At 42.5% G+C, this 20038-nt stretch overlaps 1 protein-coding gene and 1 long non-coding RNA gene across 2 annotated transcripts in view; one reads left to right on the plus strand and one right to left on the minus strand.

The window, feature by feature from the left end:
- nbr1b (NBR1 autophagy cargo receptor b) overlaps positions 1-20038 on the minus strand; it is a 609335-nt gene that overhangs the window by 104735 nt on the left and 484562 nt on the right. The window lies entirely within an intron of this gene.
- On the plus strand, positions 7374-8567 carry LOC127531626 (uncharacterized). The gene is made up of 2 exons (XR_007938759.1): positions 7374-7564; positions 7695-8567. It is a non-coding gene; the product is annotated as an uncharacterized LOC127531626 (long non-coding RNA).

The following is a 20038-nucleotide window of genomic DNA, read 5'->3' on the forward strand; positions in this document are numbered from 1 at the left end:
TATAAAATACACAATGATTCATTAACTTTGAAGAAATTAATGAATTATGGTGCTTGTTGATGGAGAAACGGATCCACATACATTTATTTTTGCTTTAGTTTTGTTATTATTATTTTCTTTCTTTCTTAAACCTCATAAAAATGTAGAACAGACCTGGAGGTTTATAGACTGATGCGACATTGCTTGCTCAAATGTCCAATAAAGTTTTAATTATAAAAAAAACGACTTGGAGTAAGTTTTGCGATTAAGTAATTACAAACAAATTAAAGAAATTCATGAAATCTACTGCACTTTGCTCTCCAGACTACACTCCTGCGTTGGGTTGATGTGGGGGTGTCCCCAGGGGGCACTGCGCGTCACTGCAAGTTGGAAACCATTGAAGTGGCTATTTGGCAACTGTGGACGCTCTGAAACTGCTCAGGAACAGGACATGTGACCATCAGAGCAGCCACCATGAACTGTTGGGGTTCATGGTGGCTGCTCTGGCCATATATATATATATATATATATATATATATATATATATAATTAGGATGACAATGTGTGGCCATTCAGAATAGTGTGTGTCACTAATCAAACCGAAATATGCCACAGTTCTTCAGATATTGTAAGTCCAGTATCCATCCAAGGTGCATCAGAGCACTTTATCCTCCGAAAACATATGCTGTGTGTATACTGTATGTATGCCCCCTGCATGTTAATATGGATTTAGGGCCAAATAAATGAGTAAGAACTTTTAATCTGGGTGTGATGCAAAACTTTTAAATTAAAAATTATCTTAAAGGGAGAGACATTTAATATCCAGTATATCTCGATTTTATTGGAAACTGCATCCCCTCACAGCTGTCCTACCAGTGCATTCACATTGTGCATACCCATGTACATTCATATAAGAGGGTTAAATTTACGAACTTTTTCATGTTTTGCTTGTCAGTACTACATACATATTACCAACTATGTGAAAGGACTAGCATGGACTTCCATTGGTAATTAAAATTCAGTTATATTCAGGCCAAAAGTGTTGTAATTTAAAAAAAAAAAGATTAAAAAATAAATTTGACCTGTAATTTCAATGTTTGATCTTGGATTTAAATGCATTAAATTGAATATAAAAAAGTGAATTTTTTACAGATAAAATGTTTGTTTGAGCTCTGTATGTTTTTTCATAAAATATTTGGCTTTTACGTTTTACTCTGAAATATATTTTAACGTGTTGTGTAATTTTTTTCAGTGGCAGGATGATTATTTTTAGATTGGCATTTTACCTTAAAATTCATCTTTCCTTCCTTTCCTTTTTTTCCCCAAACTTCTGGCTGTGGGGTGGTGGCCTTGACTGATTAGTGTGTGGGATCTTGAATAACAGCACAGCAAAGTATCCTCAAATGAAATTGCCTTTTGAGAAACGTGGGTACTTTGGACAGAACTCAACACAAGCAATTCTAGACAACTCCTGGTATTTACTGATACATTAAAACTGGAAAATATGCCTGCAGGTTCAGGCATGCATCAAGAAATGCTCTGTATAGATAAAATGGAGTGGAAAATATCCTTAATATCATAATGCTGTGTAACTTTTGACATGTAGGGTCATTCAGAAGATGTTTTATTGGGTCTGTGTCCAGATTGGAACACATCGTTTTTTTAAGGTATGAGTGTTGAACACAGCAATCTGGCATATTTTCCAGTTGTTCTAAATCCACACTTACCAAGAGTTTTCTAGAATTGCTTGTAAAAGGAATTGGGTTCCTTGGCATCACTTTATTTATAGGTAACCAGAGAATAAGTGCATAGAAAGTGTTGAGTCACAATCTATCAAAGTACCCACGTTTCCAGAAAGCAACATCATTTGAGGATGCTTTGCTCTGCTATCAATCACACTTCCACGTCCCTCTCAGTCAAGGCTGCACCCTCACGCAATAACATTAGTATCTAAAACCAAAAATATAACATGCATGTGAAAAAAAGTCACATCACATTTAAATATATATATATATATATATATATATATATATATATATATATATATATATATATGTATTTAGATATATTTTTTAAGAAAATAATTACAGGCAACACTTTTGGCCTCGACTTAGCTCTATAAAGTTATTTAAGATATACCCTTAAATGCATGAATTTTGAGTTAAAAAGAAACAAGGAGGCAGGTAATAATTGTTTACTTAGGCTATCCTACATTTTTAAAATGTTTTAAGCCAGAAAATCCACAGGGTCACTTGACTGAACAAAGATGAAGACTGGAAAGTGGCCTTGACCAGAGAACTCGGTGTGATGAAAATGGAAGGAGTAGATGTGTGCGAGTGCACATGCCTTGATGAGGCCTTTGCCACAGCATTCAGTATGTATTTTGCTAACCCACTGCACCTCAAAAACTCACAGCAAATGACTTAACTTCAAGCGATAAACCTGTGCTATGTACACACGTGGACAAAATTGTTGGTACCCCTCAGTTAAAGAAGGAAAAACCCACAATTCTCACTGAAATCACTTGAAACTCACAAAAGTAACAATAAATAAAAATTTATTGAAAATTAAATAATCAAAAACAGCCATTACTTTTGAATTGTTGATTAACATAATTATTTAAAAAAACAAACTAATGAAACAGGCCTGGACAAAAATGATGGTACCTCTATAAAAGATTGAAAACTATTTGACCAGAGTGACATGATTAACTCAGGTGTGTCATTTAATTGACATCACAGGTGTTTCCAAACTCATAATCAGTCAGTCTGCCTATTTAAAGGGAGACAAGTAGTCACCCTGCTGTTTGGTGAAAAGGTGTGTACCACACTGAACATGGACAACAGAAAGCGAAGGAGAGAATTGTCCCAGGACATCCGAAAAAAAATGATAGACAAACATCTTAAAGGTAAAGGCTATAAGACCATCTCTAAACAGCTTGAAGTTCCTGTGACAACAGTGGCTCATATTATTCAGAAGTTCAAGACCCACGGGACAGTAGCCAACCTCCCTGGACGTGGCCGCAAGAGGAAAATTGATGACAAATTGAAGAGACGGATCGTTGGAATTGTATCCAAAGAGCCCAGAGCAACCTCCAAAGAAATTAAAGGTGAACTCCAAGGCCAAGGTACATCAGTGTCAGATCGCACCATTCGTCGTTGTTTGAGCCAAAGTGGACTTCATGGGAGACGACCAAGGAGGACACCACTGCTGAAAAAAACTCATAAAAAAGCGAGACTGGAATTTGCAAAAATGCATGTTGACAAGCCACAAAGCTTCTGGGAGAATGTCCTTTGGACAGATGAGACCAAACTGGAGCTTTTTGGTAAGGCACATCAACTCTATGTTCATAGACTCAAAAAGCAAGCATACGAAGAAAAGAACACTGTCCCTACGGTGAAACATGGAGGAGGCTCAGTAATGTTTTGGGGCTGCTTTGCTGCATCTGGCACAGGGTGTCTTGAAAGTGTGCAAGGTACGATGAAATCTGAAGACTATCAAGGCATTCTGGAGAGAAATGTGCTGCCTAGTGTCAGAAAGCTTGGTCTCAGTCGCAGGTCATGGGTCTTCCAACAGGACAACGATCCAAAACACACAGCCAAAAACACCCAAGAATGGCTGAGAGAAAAGCGTTGGACTATTCTAAAGTGGCCTTCTATGAGCCCAGATCTGAATCCCATTGAACATATGTGGAAGGAGCTGAAACATGCCATTTGGAGAAGACACCCATCAAACCTGAGACAACTGGAGCTGTTTGCTCATGAGGAGTGGGCCAAAATACCTGTTGACAGCTGCAGAACGCTCATTGACAAATACAGAAATCGTTTAATTGCAGTGATTGCCTCAAAAGGTTGTGCAACAAAATATTAAGTTATGGGTACCATCATTTTTGTCCAGCCCTATTTCATTAGTTTGTTTTTTTAAATAATTATGTTAATCAACAATTCAAAAGTGATGGCTGATTTTGATTATTTAATTTTCAATAAATTTTTATTTATTGTTACTTTTGTGAGTTTCAAGTGATTTCAGTGAGAATTGTGGGTTTTTCCTTCTTTAACTGAGGGGTACCAACAATTTTGTCCACGTGTGTACATCAGGTCTAAAGTCCTCCTCCCCCTGGTGTTACATTCCACATACTGGTGGAAAGCAGCCAGTGTATTGTCCAAGGTGACATGGTTAAAGTCTCCAGAGATTAGCACAAGGGCTTCAGGATGCTGTGTTTGAAGTTTAGCTACAGCGTTGTGGATGACATCACACGCAGCCTCTGCTTCGGCTTGCGGGGGAATGTAAACAATGAGTACAATGGCGTGGCTAAACTCCCTGGGCAGATAGTAGGGACGTAAGCTCATAGTCATGAGTTCAATATCCCTGCAGCAGATGGAGATTTTAATGTTCACATGCCCAGGATTGCACCACCGTTTGTTCACATACAGTGCGAGTCCTCCTCCTTTGCGCTTTCCACAGGCTCTGGTGTCTCTGTCCGCTCTGACTGTGCTGAAGTCCAGTAGCTCCACGTTAGCATCTGGTATGCTATCTGTAAGCCACGTCTCAGAAAAACACAGTAAACTGCACTCCCTGAAGGTCTTTAGGTTCTTTGTCAGCGCAGCCAGTTCGTCGATCTTGTTTGATAGTGAGTTGACGTTTCCCATGATCATTGAAGGCACCGGAGGCTTGAATCTCCACTTCTTAGCTAGCCGCTTAGCTTTTAGCTTAGCGCCGGCTCTGCAGCCCCGGTACGGCTTCCTAACGTCCACAGGTAAGCAGGGAACCACACCGATGTGAGACTTTGCTCTCAGAGTGAGTAAAAAGTTCCTCGAATAAGTGAGTCTTGGCATAGAGTAGACCATATCCATAGGATAGAATAATACGTTCCAGTAGAAAACAGAAGTAAAGAATAAGAGCACACTGAGCTGCTGCTGGTGAGGCTGCCACTTGCGTCGGCGCCATCAGAAAGTCATCATCAGTTAACGGCACTGAAAATTTCCGTGGAATTTCAAGTTAACGGCAGTAAACAGCAATTTGCAGGAAGCACAAAAAACTACTGAGAATTGCCAGGAATTGACATGGACGGCTGATCTCCCGGGGGAGCTTTCCACTGTCACTGAAAATGCTGTGAGCTGTACAAATGCAAATCAGAGTGGTGGGTGTGTGTCTGCGGTGGGAGGTTTGGTGAGTGTGGAGGGTGTAAGGTAGGGTGTTGGGGGTGGGGCTTGACTTTTCACACTTGCAATGGTTTTTAGAGAAAAAGGACCCTCCACAAACAAAACTATACAGTTTATACTTCATTTGAATCAGGGTTCATGCAGCTTTTATAAAAGTAAAATGCACATCACTGGCACTTAACATTGTCAAAATCCTACATCTCAAACACCATGCAGAGCAGCATGATTACAGTCACCTTTTCTCGTGTTGCTTAACTGTACAGTGGATGTGTTTATCACACATCTGCCAGCAATGTCCTCAACAGGGAGAAATGATAATATGAGGTGTCTGTTTCCCTCAATTTCCAAATTTCTACTGACTTTCCATAAAAATGTCTGTTGGGATGGGGATGAAGCCTGGAAACTCCTGCAATTACATGTCTATATATAGTACTCTCTGACCTGACATTAATAGCTATGAACTGCTTTATAATGGCTGGTTGTGGTTCTGTCAGAGGTTCAAGGATGGATTCCTTAAAACACACCACCCAGCATATACATATGCTGACCTTTCTGCTCTAGATCCATCATTTAAATATGTTACAAGTTTGCATGAAATGGGAAAATGATCAACTGTAGTTACAGTGTTCAGGGTACATCTGATGATACATTGTCAACATTGCATGCACACTACCAGACTAAAGTTTGGACACACCTTCCCATTCAATGTTTTTTAGTTTATTTGTATTGTTTCTACATTGTAGATTAATACTGAATATTAACACTTCTTTTATTTACAACATAATTTCAGATGTATATATGTACCGAATGAGAAGGTGTGTCCAAACATTTGACTGGTAGTGTAGATCAAGCTCATCCAAGATGATATGACAGCCCAACACGGTCTCACGGGGATTCGTGAAACTGTCACGTCAGTTTTTGTTTCGGTTTCGTGCGCACCAACACGATGTCGTCATGTTTTTCATGCCGCTCACCACGAGCGAAACCCGCTGTGGTAATCACATCTGAAAGTGGTTTATACCGGCGGATTCATGACGATTTAAGCTGTCCATCGGCGTTTGCGGCCGCCGCTGCGGCCGCTGCTGTGGCTGGATGTCTGGTGGCTGCAATGGCGGCCGCGGCGGCGGCCGCAAACGCCGATGGACAGCTTAAATCGTCATGAATCCGCCGAATTTGCATAGGAATTTAAAGAATGTCCGGCGGCCGCAGCGGCGGCCGCAAACGCCGATGGACAGCTTAGATCGTCATGAATCCGCCGGTATAAACCACTTTCAGATGTGATTACCACAGCGGGTTTCGCTCGTGGTGAGCGGCACGAAAAACATGACGACATCGTGTTGGTGCGCACGAAACCGAAACAAAAACTGACGTGACAGTTTCACGAATCCCCGTGAGACCGGGCTGGACAGCCACATCACTGTAAGGAGCAAAGCCTTTTCTTCTCTTGATCAAAGAAGCTCATCTTGCAGGCACAGAGAAAATCTGTTGGCCTGGAGAAGTCTGCTACTTTCAGAAATGCTACATCACTGACGTCATCACGTTAGAGTTGCTCGTCCAATCATATGCATCGTCTCACAAGAACCGTGCGATACATGAACGGACAAAGAAGTAGTCTTTGTTATGTGAATTTCTACAATGGCAGCCCAGTATCCCAGTCCGACTCACTACAGACTCCTCGCATGGAACAGCCTGCACATGACCGCCTGGTTCCAGTCAGACCTGCAACAGACACTGAGAAGAAACTGTTGAGCATTATCAGCGGGCTGTCTGCCAGAGAGCACCGCTGGAGGAGAAGCTGGAGCAGAAGCTGGAGCGGTGTCTGAGCTGCAGGAGAGGATGTCCGCCATGGAAGCCCAAATAAACACGTTCTCCAGCAGCGAGGAAATTCAGCGGAAAAGAGGAGAGCACAGTCCTAAAATTGTGGTTAGGATATATTCCATTTGTAAGATATTTTTTAGTGAGTTTTGGCACAATTTTCTGAATTGGTAACGTTAAGCAGTGATATCATGTCGTCCTCCATCTTTGTTCACAAACGTGACTTCTTTTTTTTTTGCCGTTTTGTAGTTTTAGGAACACGGGTGAGACTGTTTATTCTTTTTTCTTTTCTTTTCTTTTTTGTGAGAAATAATGTTTACTGTAAGCATGAATAATAATTCTTTGTGAGCTGAATGCACACAATTGTTGTACTGTAGATTGTAAACCATGCATGTATTCATTCATTCAAATTGTGTCTGCTAATTTAAAACTGTTTTAAATGACTTTACAGCTGACTCTACCGTTATTCTGCTGTGAGTAGTAAATGATTGTTCTGATTTATTTTCACAGACTGGGCTCGCCTCACAATGAGGCAGTCAGGACATATTTAGTTAAAACTTTGGCTGCAAGTTCAGATGTGGAAGATGTGGAGACAGACGTCTTTCTATGTAAGTATCCTGTATAAAATTTTTCCAAGTTATCTGACTTTATCAACAGCAACAAAAGCTAACATAAACTGAAAACAGCAGGAAATAATAATAATTAAGGTAATAACGACTTCATTTAACTGTTTTCCAGCTGCTTGTAAAACACATTTTGAAACTCTACGGAGGAACTACTGGCGGATCAGGCAGAGGCCATGAAGTCTTCTGCCCAGAGTCACCAGAGAAGAAAGAGTGTAAGAAGTATTAGTTTTGTAGGCGAAATCCACATTAAAGAGGCCTGGAAATTCCTGGGGTGATCTCACTTCACAGATAAAGACAAGCTCTCTCTCCTCAGAGAGCTACAGTGCTCCAAAGAGGATTTTTATGGCCAGAGAACCCTGTACCATCCACCAGAGACATCTCCCAGAGACCTCATAAATTCGTTATGATGACCTCTGACCCTGGTTAAGATAACCTTCTTTCTGCAAACAAAGACCCATGGATTTCTATTATAACCATTCACAGGAAGGACACTCAGGTCCCCTGCATGTAAAGCAGAGAACTGTAGTTTCACAGAACTTTCACACCTTAGAATCACCATTGTAAGACTGTTTCTCACCTTTGGTTAGAATGCTTTGAACTGAAAGCCCCCTTGCTGACCCTCCGCTCTGTCTCTGGTTCTCTCCATCAGATAAGAGTCATAAATATTTTAGTGACCTCTTCCTCACCCCTGAGAGGCTGCAGAAAGACTCTCCCTGTTCAGTTACAGAGCTTTACTTCAAACTCATGTTTCTGAAATATACGTTGGGATCTTGGGATTGCCAATGTCATAATAAGAATTTGTTACGCATTTTGAATCAAGGGCTGCTCAGCGGCGTAGTGGTTAGCACTTTTGCCTTGCAGCAAGAAGATCCCTGGTTCGAATCCTGGGGTGGGCCTGGGATCTTTCTGCATGGAGTTTGCATGTTGTCCCTGAGCATGCGTGGGTTTTCTCCGGGCACTCCGGCTTCCTCCCACAGTCCAAAAATATGCTGAGGTTAATTGAGTACTCTAAATTGCCCGTCGGTGTGATTGTTCGTCTGTATATGTAGCCCTGCGACAGACTGGTGACCTGTCCAGGGTGTCCCCTGGATAGGCTCCAGCACCCCCCACGACCCTAATGAGGATAAAGCGGTGCATAGAGGATGGATGGATGGATGGATTTTGAATCAACTCTCGTTTTTCTAGCTTCAGTATTTCGGAAAATACAGGATGTTTGGTTAATTCATTTTTTCTTCCACAGCTCAACATTGCCCCCTCTTGACGTAGAAATACCATGACATTATCAAGGATTTCACTGAATTAACCATAAAACTTTGCTTTATACAGGTTGAAAAACATGGAAAACTGTTCTATTTGTCACTACATGTTTGTCATATTACCCTGTTTTCACTGTGATACACATAATAATAGATAAAGCCCACAAACATATAATTAGGAACTAATAACTCATATATTTTTAGATTAGCTTGTATATTCAGTAATATGTTATCTTCGACTGTTTAAAGTATGGTTTAAGGATCATAGGAAAGTAAACAGACCGTTCTTTTTGCGCATTTTAATATATTTAATCCACTATTTGATTAGGTCTCATCTCTCCTCTCCCAGAGCCCAAAGGGGGAGGCATCCAGATTCAAAGGAAGTCGCGCCCAAAACCTTCAGCCCTCCGCCTTCTTTAGACGTAAAGGTATATAAACAGCCATTTTACAATTGTTAGCTCTCTCTCCCCTTCTAACTCGCTACCAGAAACTGCGTCCGAGCGATTCTTCTTCTTGGCGCCTCTTCTTCTTCTTTTTTTCCTTCACTCTGAAACTTATCCTGGTTACAGAGCGGGCCTCTGTTAACCACGACTCGTCATCATTTTTCCTTTAATCAAAGAATAGATATCTTCGCTCACTACCTCAACAAACAGAGCTCAATTTTGCTTACCGGCGATTTTTTTTTAATCAAGAACCAGTTCGATCCTGTTTCACGGTTTCGGCAGTTTGCAGCGGCTCCTTCACCTATCTGTTCCCCAGTCAAACTGACCGGCAAAATAGAACTGGAGCCTGCAGTTTTTATCAAGTTATTTTGGCAAGGTCAACCCAGATGAACACGGACTGTTCCAGCTCTTTCTCCACCATCTGCTGAGATCCACTCGTGCTGAGTCGAATTGGACCAGCGGCGCTCAACAACTATCAGAAGGCAGGACGCCGAGACGCTTCCCAGCCACAGACTGCATGGCTGGAGAATCCACCAAGGCGTGCAGTTAAGTTCCTCTCAAGGCAACGTTGTCCCAGCCGAACCTCTGAGCGGCCCATTCTTCAACCAAGTAAGACCAGCTGACGTGTGATCTGAAATTCTGGGTTGACGTCCTTATAGCCTGATATTTCAGTGTTTCCCCTCCTATATGACCGACGAGGCGGGCCGCCTCGCTGGTATAGGCCACCGCCTCACTACAATTTTGCCGAAATTGCCGCCTCACTGGTCCGCGCCCAAAAAAAACAAAAAAAACCCGGAAAGCACCAAGCCACCGGAGCTGTCATTTGTAACTCTGCGGGTCCGCCGGCTGCTCTCCCCCGGTCTCCCCCACTTACTGGTCGGCTAACACATGCCACCGCTCGTCTGCCTGGGACAAACAAATTTTTACACTTTACATGACCCGTATTTATTAAAGTGTTAATAATAATAATAATAATTATTATTATTATGAGTGGGGGTGAGGAGATGGGGGATGGGGGGAGGGATTTCATGGCCCAGAGGTTGACCAATAGCAACAGATGTATCAACCAATCATGACACAGTATTTTTCTGCAGCCATGTCTTGTTTCATCCAATCGGTGTCCTAAGTCACGGGAGACAGGCAGGCTAGATTCTAATTAGTTTTCACACCTCTGCCTTGCCCTAGGTGTGAAGTATCAGAACAGAACATGTTTGATACTACCCCTTGCCCCACACACCCACCCCCCTACCCCACAAACATGTTCTGTTTAAGGCCGATTAAGGCCGTTCTCAGCCCCTGCTGACTGGCTGTTCACAGCCTGGGAACAGCCGAGAACTGTGGGGAACTAGGTAGGTTTTCCGGAATTCACATGGTCGACAATCTGGCTTTTCATGCAGTGCAACGCTTTGCATTGCACTTGGTGATGTATGGCTTGGATACAGCTGCTCGGCCATGGAAACCTATTCTATGAAGGTCTCTGCACACTGTTCTTGAGCTAATCTGAAGGTTGATGCTACAGGTACGGACCCGTACCTGTAGCATCTGTACTAGAGGTACGGACCCGTACCCGTAGCATCTGTACTAGAGGTACGGACCCGTTAAGGTCACTGAATAGCTGGCGCCGGTTAACTACTATTTGCTGCACATTACAGGCAGTTTATATGAATGACTTTGACAGCGAACATTGTATAATTTAACCAAAAATACACCATCTCCTCTCACACTTTAGACATTGCAGTTTTTACGCTTTTAGACGCCGTGTTTAAATTGTTTGAAGTCCAGTTCCTATTAATTAGTTTACCGCGTTCAGTGGTGGAAGCGGCTGATGAACTCCATTGCAAATGTTCCCATTTAATTTCGGACGCTAATTTACAAGATAAAATTAAGGATGTCGAATATGAAACAAAAACTCGTGAATGGTGAGGAGCAGTTCTCTAATTCGGCATGAATTTTAAAAAACCCACAAACTCGATTTACTGTGATATTGTGAGATTTGTTTGTGGTTATGTAACTTAGCCATTCAACAGTCCGCCAACATTAAAGTGACTGACGTGCAGTGTCTATGTTGACAGACGCAGAAAATACGTCAGGGTTTTGTTTAGGTTGTTAATATGTAATAGTCTGTCGCTACTTTTGAAGGTAAAAAAATACTTGTAGTTTGCTGGCTGTTAGTTCCGCCATTTGTTTTGTTTGCTGTTTTTGCTTTATTAGAAGTTTTGCTATTTTTAATAGTAGTGCTGATTTCAACCCCCAAATCGCTGTCCGTGAAAAAGTCAGATAATGATATTTATAAGACATTATGCATGATAGAAAAGAGAACAGCAGATGACTGACATGACAGGCTCGGCACGCAGATTCACCTCGAATCACGGAAGCGCCTTCATCACGCGGATTACCAAGCCGACTCATTAATATTTATGTGCGTCGGATTACCAGCCAATCACAAAGCGCGTTCATCAGCCGACTCATTAATATTCATGTCCGTCTCATTAATATTTATGATAAGGGAAAGTGCCGTATCCATAGACCACAGGCTACGGGTACGGGTCCGTATCTGTAGACACTACCTAATCTGAAGGCCACATGAAGTTTGAAGGTCTGTAGTGATTGACTCTGCAGAAAGTTGGCAACCTCTTCGCACTATGCGCCTCAGCATCCGCTGACCCCGCTCTGTCAGTTTACGTAGCCTACTACTTGGTGGCTGAGTTGCTGTCGTTCCCACACACTTCCACTTAATTATAATACAGCTGACAGTTGACTGTGAAATATTTAGGAGCAAGGAAATGTTGCACAGGTGGCATCCTATCACAGTTCCATGCTGGAATTCACTGCGCTCCTGAGAGCGACCCATTCTTTCACAAATGTTTGTAAAAGCAGTCTGTATGCCTAGGTGCTTGATGTTATACACCTGTGACCATGGAAGTGATTGGAACACCTGATTCTGATTATTTGGATGAATGAGTGAATACTTTTGGCAATACAGTGTGTGTGTGTGTGTATAATTAAAAATGTATTTAAGAACATTTTGAGCATCTTGTTTTAATTTCATTTTGAGAGCTACTGCAGCTATAGTATTCAGTAAAACCCTTATTTGCCAGCATATCTTTTCAAATATTTTTTCCCTCCCATTAAATTAATGTAATTGATTGTAGGATAGCCCATTGGTTAACAAGTTCGTAGGGTAACTAATTATACACATTTATTAAAATATTAACAATAGTAATAATAATAATCATCATCATTATTGTTGTTATGTGTGTGACGGGGTGGTGATGGTGGGGGGACCAATAGCAGCAGATCTTTCAACCAATCTTGACACGGTTTTTTTGTTGCCATGTCTCACTTCATCCAGTGGGTGTTCTGAGTAATGCTATACAGGCAGGCCAGATGCTAATTAGTTTTTCACACCTCTGCCATGCCCTAGATGTAAAGTCTCACTCTCCCTCTTGCCCCACACACCCATCTCCCTACCCGACAGGGTCCGTTTACGACAATTTACGGCACCTGCAAACTTAGAGATAACCGCCTGTGAACCGCTGATAACTGCCGGGAACTTGGTAGGTTTTTGGCAATTCACAGGGCCTATAATCTGGATTTTCATGCAGTGTAGTGTTTTGTTTGTGACTGTCCAAGCTCCGTAGCTCTTTTCTTTTGCTTATTTTCCAACTGGAGTCTGGTATTCAGTTTTTCCGTCTGTCCCACAGGGGTCTGTTTCGGTTGTGGCAACCATAGATATACTAGATGCCTCACGCCACTGTCCAGCATAGGCTGGTGATGCGTCAGTGCGCCGCCATCTTGGAGCGGGAGTGAAGTTGTAAACAACCGTCTGGTATATGCGAAACCATTACACAGACACAGTTTTCCGCTCATAACTTACCTTGTAATGCATAGATTTCGACATGGTATGGCTCATTTGAAAGCTTACGAGGTCGTCTTTTGATTACACTCCCAAAGAGATGGTGTCAATCGGCACAACAAGTTTTAGGGACCCTTTTCCTGCAACTGTTTGTTCTGTTGACCTGTTGTGATGTCAGGTTTCTCTGATCACCATGATAAGCAGCTTCTAAGTTTTATTTATTTAGTCTACTGATTATTCCTTTTTTGTGCCGCATTTCCATATGGGATTAACATCTTTGAACAATTATCTTGAAATTACGTTGAAGGTTAATATTAAGTTAATAAAAATTTTGAGGGTTTTTCTATTTTTCTCATTTTCAGTGCTTTACTACTAAAGAATTTTCAAAGCTGGCACAAAGTTGGAACCATGCCTAAATTCTTCAATTTACTTGTGTTCCATGCGTGCATGAAAAAAAGCTAGATATAATATTGATTTCATTAACTGCTCATCAAAAACAATATATCCTTTTCTAAGTTCAGTATGAGTTTATTTCTGAAACCCAATTTGCCATCTCTGTGTGCAGGGGCGCCGAAAAGGGGGGAAAAAGGGGAAGGATTCTCGGGGCCCATCATTAACAGGGGCCCAGAAAGGCCCCTGATAAAATTATAATACTGACAAAATGAATATGGCACTAGCTTGTTAATTTATAATCACAAATAATATTATTTACAATGTGCTGGTAACACTAAGTTTATTTGTTTTGGAAACATTTCTCAAGCCCCCCCCCCTCCCTTTTTATGTAAAATGGTTCAGTCCTACAGAATCCACTGAACTGCTGCACGCCGCGGTGCTTCAGTCAGACTGAGTAGGGTGACGACAGTATGCCTCAGAAGTCAGGTAGTGAGAAACGAAAAGAAAAAAAAGATAAGGCAGGAGAGAGAGGCCAAGGGCCGGCAATATGTTACCCAGTTTTTCAAAAAACAAGGTGGGTTTGGTTCATGTGGTGGAAAGTTCTGGAACATTAGCCTGTTGTTATTTCTACTCTATCTTAACTTTGTGATTTTTAAGCTAGCTCACTTTTCTCCCCATATTAGCTCATATTTTTGAAGAAAACTCTGGAATTTTATATTTCACTGTTCACATTTAGCAAGCTGCCCATATTTAATCACCCCCCCCCTCCCCCCGTGTAAAAATGATGCATGTTTGAACAGACACGTCAAGTGCAGCAGCAACAGCAGCTGGTGTCTATGAGGCCTTTGAGCCCCCTACCCCTGAACAAGCCCCAGTACCCACAACTGAGGAAGGAGGTGAGCAACTGCAGCCACCAGAAGAAAAGGCGAAGATTCCATGATGAGAGGAGAGGTCTCAGGAGAGTGCAGAAACTGTGTTTCGGAACACCGTGTTTTTTACTGCTATGGACAGTATCATAAGTGACTTGGGAACTAGGTTCCAGACCACAGCAAATATTGTGAATGCATTTTCTGCTGTTCTGAAAGTTGGGCAGATTAGTGAGGACAAAATCTCTTCTCTGTGCCAACCATTGATCACAAAGTATTCTGGTGATCTTACACCTGATTTTGAAAATGAAGACACCTTAACAGTGTATACGCTTCCAGTTTCCTCCCTAACTTGTCCCCTCTTGAACTCCCGAATGCTATTTGTAAGCTGCAGCTGCAAAGCATCTTTGGAGAAGTGTGTATTGCTTTGCATATATTTTGCACACTGCCAGTTAGTGTTGCAGGTGGTGAGAGAGCTTTCAGCAAGCTAAAAATGATTTTAAAAAAACTACTTTAGGTCCAAAATGTCACAGGAAAGGTTCTGCAGTCTTGCCATGCTGTCCATCGAAAGTCAGTTGGCTAGAAAGCTAGACTTCAAAGACCTGATCAATGATTTTGCTGCTGAGAAGGCTCGGCGTTGGGCTCTTGGTTAGAAAGGTTGACCAAGGGCCAGTTTATTTTTTATTTTATCTGTTTCTTCACAGATGATAATTGCAATTTATTTAATGGAAGAGGTTATTTTATGTTCAAGTTTTGTATTATTCAGGTATGTAAATTAATTTGGGGAAATTTTATGCTGAAGAATGAGAATCAATCTTGCAGTAAATAAATGAAACATTGTATTCAGAGTATTCGGAGTGTTCAATGCTTCCCCTACCAAGTAACTGTCACATTGTCCTTTTCACAAATATGGGAAATAATAGTCAAAAATATCATTAAAATGCACAGTTTTATGTAAACAGCACAAAATATTTTCGCCAGCCTTATGTCCGGCGCTACAGGGGCCCGGTAAAATTTCTTTTCATGGGGCCCAAACTCCCTGGTGGCTCCCCTGTCTGTGTGCACTTCTCCAAAGATATAGCCACATCAAGAAGTGACAGACTGACAACGTCTTGGTATCATACCATGGGTTTCTGCTACAATAACTGGTGAAATCTCTGAAAAGTTCAATGGAAAGGACATACTCACTTGTGAAATGTGATTCCTTGTGCCCTTGTGTTTGGGTTGCGTTGTATTGTGCAGCCCCAGGCTGCACAAGACTGTGGCATTTTGAGCTTTTTGGCAATCGGTGTGTGATAAACACGCTTATCGCTGGTTTGTTTACTCCCGCTTGCTCCCGTTCCCAGATGGCGGCGCACTGACGCATCGCTCATTGGCTGGCGAGGCATCTAGTATATCTATGGTGCAACTGCTTCCATTTCTACAGTTTCTAGTAACATTTTCTGTTGTAGTTTTTATAGAGGTTTGTAAATAAATGCTATTTTACTCCATATGCCTGTCTCCTGTGTCTCTGTTGTCTTGTGCTTGAATCTCTGAATTGCCAGAAGTCTTACTGAAGGCTACCAAAAGCTCTTAGTTGAGGTGAAAATGGCCAAAGGACATGTAATAAAATAATAGCATTAGCAGATTTAGTCAAATTTCCAACCTATAACAAATTTATCAAAGAACCAAAATGCACGATTGCTTTATGTGACAAAGATGCATGCATTTCAGTTATTCAACTTTGGAAAATTAAATATTATAGGAGTCAGTGGAAACCCTGTTATGTTACAGATAGTTTCCACAAGGAAATATGCAAACTTTTGTTCACAGCTGTGTGTTTGTGTGCTTATGTTTTCTTTCATACTTATTTGGTTGCAAATGTCCAAATTATTTATAAGGCACTTGGGCCAGAATCTATACTGTACAGACATAGAGGCGGCTTTGTCTATGAGTGTGCATTCAGTTGCATGCTATACTTGTTGCCTTCCTTTCAATGACAACAAACTTGCTCTGTTCCACACTGGTAATTTTGACTGTGCTGGCTGCCAAGAAATACACTGTACTTGTATGATCAATTTGTTTTCAGAAATTACGAATTTTAGGAAACAGAACATGCATTCTCGAAATGCAAACATTGTCCATACTCCTCTTTTTTCATAATTTTCAAGACCTGGAAATTACTAAAACCATATTCCATGCTTTTCTAAACTCTGTATGAATGCTGCACGTCAGACATACCTTGTTGTCTCAGTTTTGGACCCTGCTGTGTGTATTTTATCAATTACTGACAATGCATGTGTAAGGTTTTAACACATTACTTTGACTGGCTGATGTGGTCTGTAACTTGAGTGTAAAGTGTCAAGTATCTGACACTGTTGCATTTTGAATGAACTTTGTGCTGAGAGTATGCTGAATGGAAGACTTCACTCTTTATTTGTTTCCCTATAGAAAATATATCTGATATATTCTGTGAAGTTTCACTATTTTGTATGTAGAGGAAAAATGTTGAGAGACGACATAAGATGACAAACGCATAAGGACACAGAGAAACAGACGCGTATGGGGTGAGACTTTTGTTAAACAGTAGTCCAGAAGAGCATTATGTTGCCTGGAAAACTCCATGTAACAAGGTCAGCATTAGGAGACTGACCCCTTCGCCTTCACCAGTCCCTCACTGAGACTTAGACAGCTACCCTCTCACTAGGGAACAAGCCAGGTGAGTAAAAACTATCCTTTACTTGCTCTTTATTTCTCAGACATCAACACATTCAACTGTGAGGAAGTAACTTTAGTTTCATATGTCATTGCAACTGTAATACCCCTCACCTAGATTTGCTATACATCACACATTAGGGAAATATTACATGTGTAAACTAAGTAAACAGCCTGAAGTACAGCCCTGAATCCTGTGTTACCTAACATTTATTCAAACACAGTGTGAGCTGAGGGATCTGACACAAGTGAGAAACAAATCACATAGTTATGAAATGGTTGGTATATCGATGATCAAACATCTTGATTTTTCTTTAATGTTATCAGTCTTTGATTTTCACTGTATTTTGCAATTATATTTCTGGTCTGCTTCCATGGATTTTCTCTGAGTGCTCCAGCTTCCTCAGAAGCTGAGTGTGCCCTGCCTTTATTTGAGACTGTTGTGCCACGGCAGTTGAAACCCTGGCTTTCTGATCACAAGGTCTGGGTTCAAGCTGCAGTGTTGCCAGCATACTACTTATGGGCCCTGTAGAAAGGCCTTTTAATACTATTTGCTCCATAGGCCCTATTATGGCTGACTCTGCACTCTGATGTCAACTGTGATATATAAAAAGAGAACTGCACCTTGCTGTTGTTAAGGAACAGATTAGAGCTGAACCCAACAGAGAACACGCAGAGAGAACGGCAGCAGTTTAACGGGTTTTAATGGTAGAACTATGGGGAAAGGGGAAACGGGAACCAGGTCTTCTGAGCTGCAGGAAACAGACGAGTGTGCAGCGGCTGGGAGTAGTCCAGGATTGGGGGAAACAGAGTGGGTCGGCAGCTAGGTCTCTCAGCCAGTCTCTTCGTGGGCAGGTTTCTACTTCAACCAACTGTACTCGAATAGATGGGCTTTAGGGATCCAGTTGAATCAGACCAGGAGCAGAACCAGCAATCTCCGTAGTTACTCCAAACAGTCCATCAAAAAGAAACTCGATCCAAGCAGCTGAGTCCAACTAGGAACAGGAGAGACAGACAAGAATTAGTGACTAGAATCAACAACTGAGAATACTTCACTTGACAGGATAGAGAACTGACGGCACTGGTAGAGTTTACGCTCCGGCAGGGTGGGGAAGCAGGAACTTTTATGGCAGAGGTGTAGGTTGTCAAATGACTCTCAGCTGCTTGGATCAGGAGACACACTAATTGCTGAGTGGAGCAAGCTGATGCTGACTCCACCCCGCGCTGCCAGGGAGAAAGACAGGAGGAGAGAGACAGAACAGACAAAAAAACAACACAATCCTCGACCCGGGTAGGAACGGTGAAAGTCCCTGACAAGGTCCGGATCCAGGATCCGACTGCGGGGAACCCATGACCTCTCCTCTGGACCATAACCCTCCCAATCAACAAGGTATTGCAGACCTTTTCCCCTACGGCGCACATCTAGGAGACGGGAGACGGTATAAATGGGTTTGCCATCCAACATATGGGGGGGTGGGGGGGCTCGGGGGGGTGGGACCAAAGGGCTCTCCTGAACCAGCTTTATCTGAGAAACATGAAATGTGGGATGGACACGCATAGAACGCGGCAATTTTAGACAGACGGCAGAAGGATTGATGATACGATCGACTATGAATGGACCAACAAAATGGGGTGCTAACTTTTTAGACAGAACACGGAGGGAAAGATCTTTAGCTCTAAGCCAGACCCGCTGACCAGGGGAGTAAACAGGCGCCACAGATCTACAATGGTTGGCCTGGTCCTGCATACTACGAGATGACCGGAGGAGGGTGGCGCATCGACGAAGATGGACAGCCACAGAAGGAACCGAAATGTCTTTCTCTAACTCGGGAAAAAGGGGGGGCTGGTAACCATGAACACAATGAAAAGGCGATAAGCTGGTAGTGGCGTTGGGGAGGGTGTTGTGTGCATACTCCACCCAGGGGAGATGGGAACTCCAGGAGCTAGGATTCTTAAATGTTATGCACCGGAGGGTGGCCTCCATCTCCTGATTGAGCCGCTCCATCTGGCCGTTGCTCTGGGGATGAAATCCAGAAGTTAAACTGACCTTGGCCCCTAATGCAGAACAAAAAGATCGCCAAACTTGACAAGTGAACTGGGGACCTCGGTCTGAAACAATGTCCACCGGAATGCCGTGAGGACAAAAAACATGACTGACTGACAAATCGGCAGTCTCTCAGGCCGAAGGAAGCTTAGGTAAGGGAATGAAATGGGCGGACTTAGAAAAACGGTCAATAATAGACAGGATCGTGGTGTTGCCCTGTGAAGGGGGAAGGCCAGTGACAAAGTCTAATGCAATGTGGGACCAAGGTCGTCTAGGGATAGGTAAGGGATTCAAAAGATCTGAGCTAGGTTGTGTAGAAGTTTTGTTCTGTGCACAGACGGAGCAGGCAGAGATGTACTCACGAGTATCCCGGATCATGGACGGCCACCAGAACCTCCGGCGAAGAACCGCTAGTGTCCTGAAATTCCCTGGGTGGCAAGAGAACTGGCTGGAGTGGGCCTATTGGAGAACATTGGTTCGGACGGCATCCGGAACGAATAAGGTATTGGGAGGACCCCCTCCGGGGTCGGGTTGGTCCTGCTGCGCCTGACGAACTGTAGTCTCAATCTCCCACCTCAGGCAAGCCAGGTGGCAGGAGGACAGAATGGGTTCAGGAACATTAGGGGCTTCATCCTTTGAATAGATGCGGGACAGGGCATCCGGTTTAACATTTCTGGAACCGGGGCGGTAAGACAGTGTGAAATGGAACCGGTCAAAAAACAGAGACCACCTGGCTTGCCGAGGGTTTAGTTGTTTGGCGGTTTGAAGGTACTGGAGATTCTTATGATCCGTCCAAACCAAAAACGGTTGTTCTGTCCCCTGCAGCCAGTGTCTCCACTCCTCCAACGCCAGCTTCACCGCCAGAAGTTCTCTATTCCCCACATAGGGATGTAACGATTATTGG

The sequence above is a fragment of the Acanthochromis polyacanthus genome, chromosome 21 (genome assembly GCF_021347895.1).
Source record: "Acanthochromis polyacanthus isolate Apoly-LR-REF ecotype Palm Island chromosome 21, KAUST_Apoly_ChrSc, whole genome shotgun sequence".
NCBI classification, from domain to species: Eukaryota; Metazoa; Chordata; class Actinopteri; family Pomacentridae; genus Acanthochromis; species Acanthochromis polyacanthus.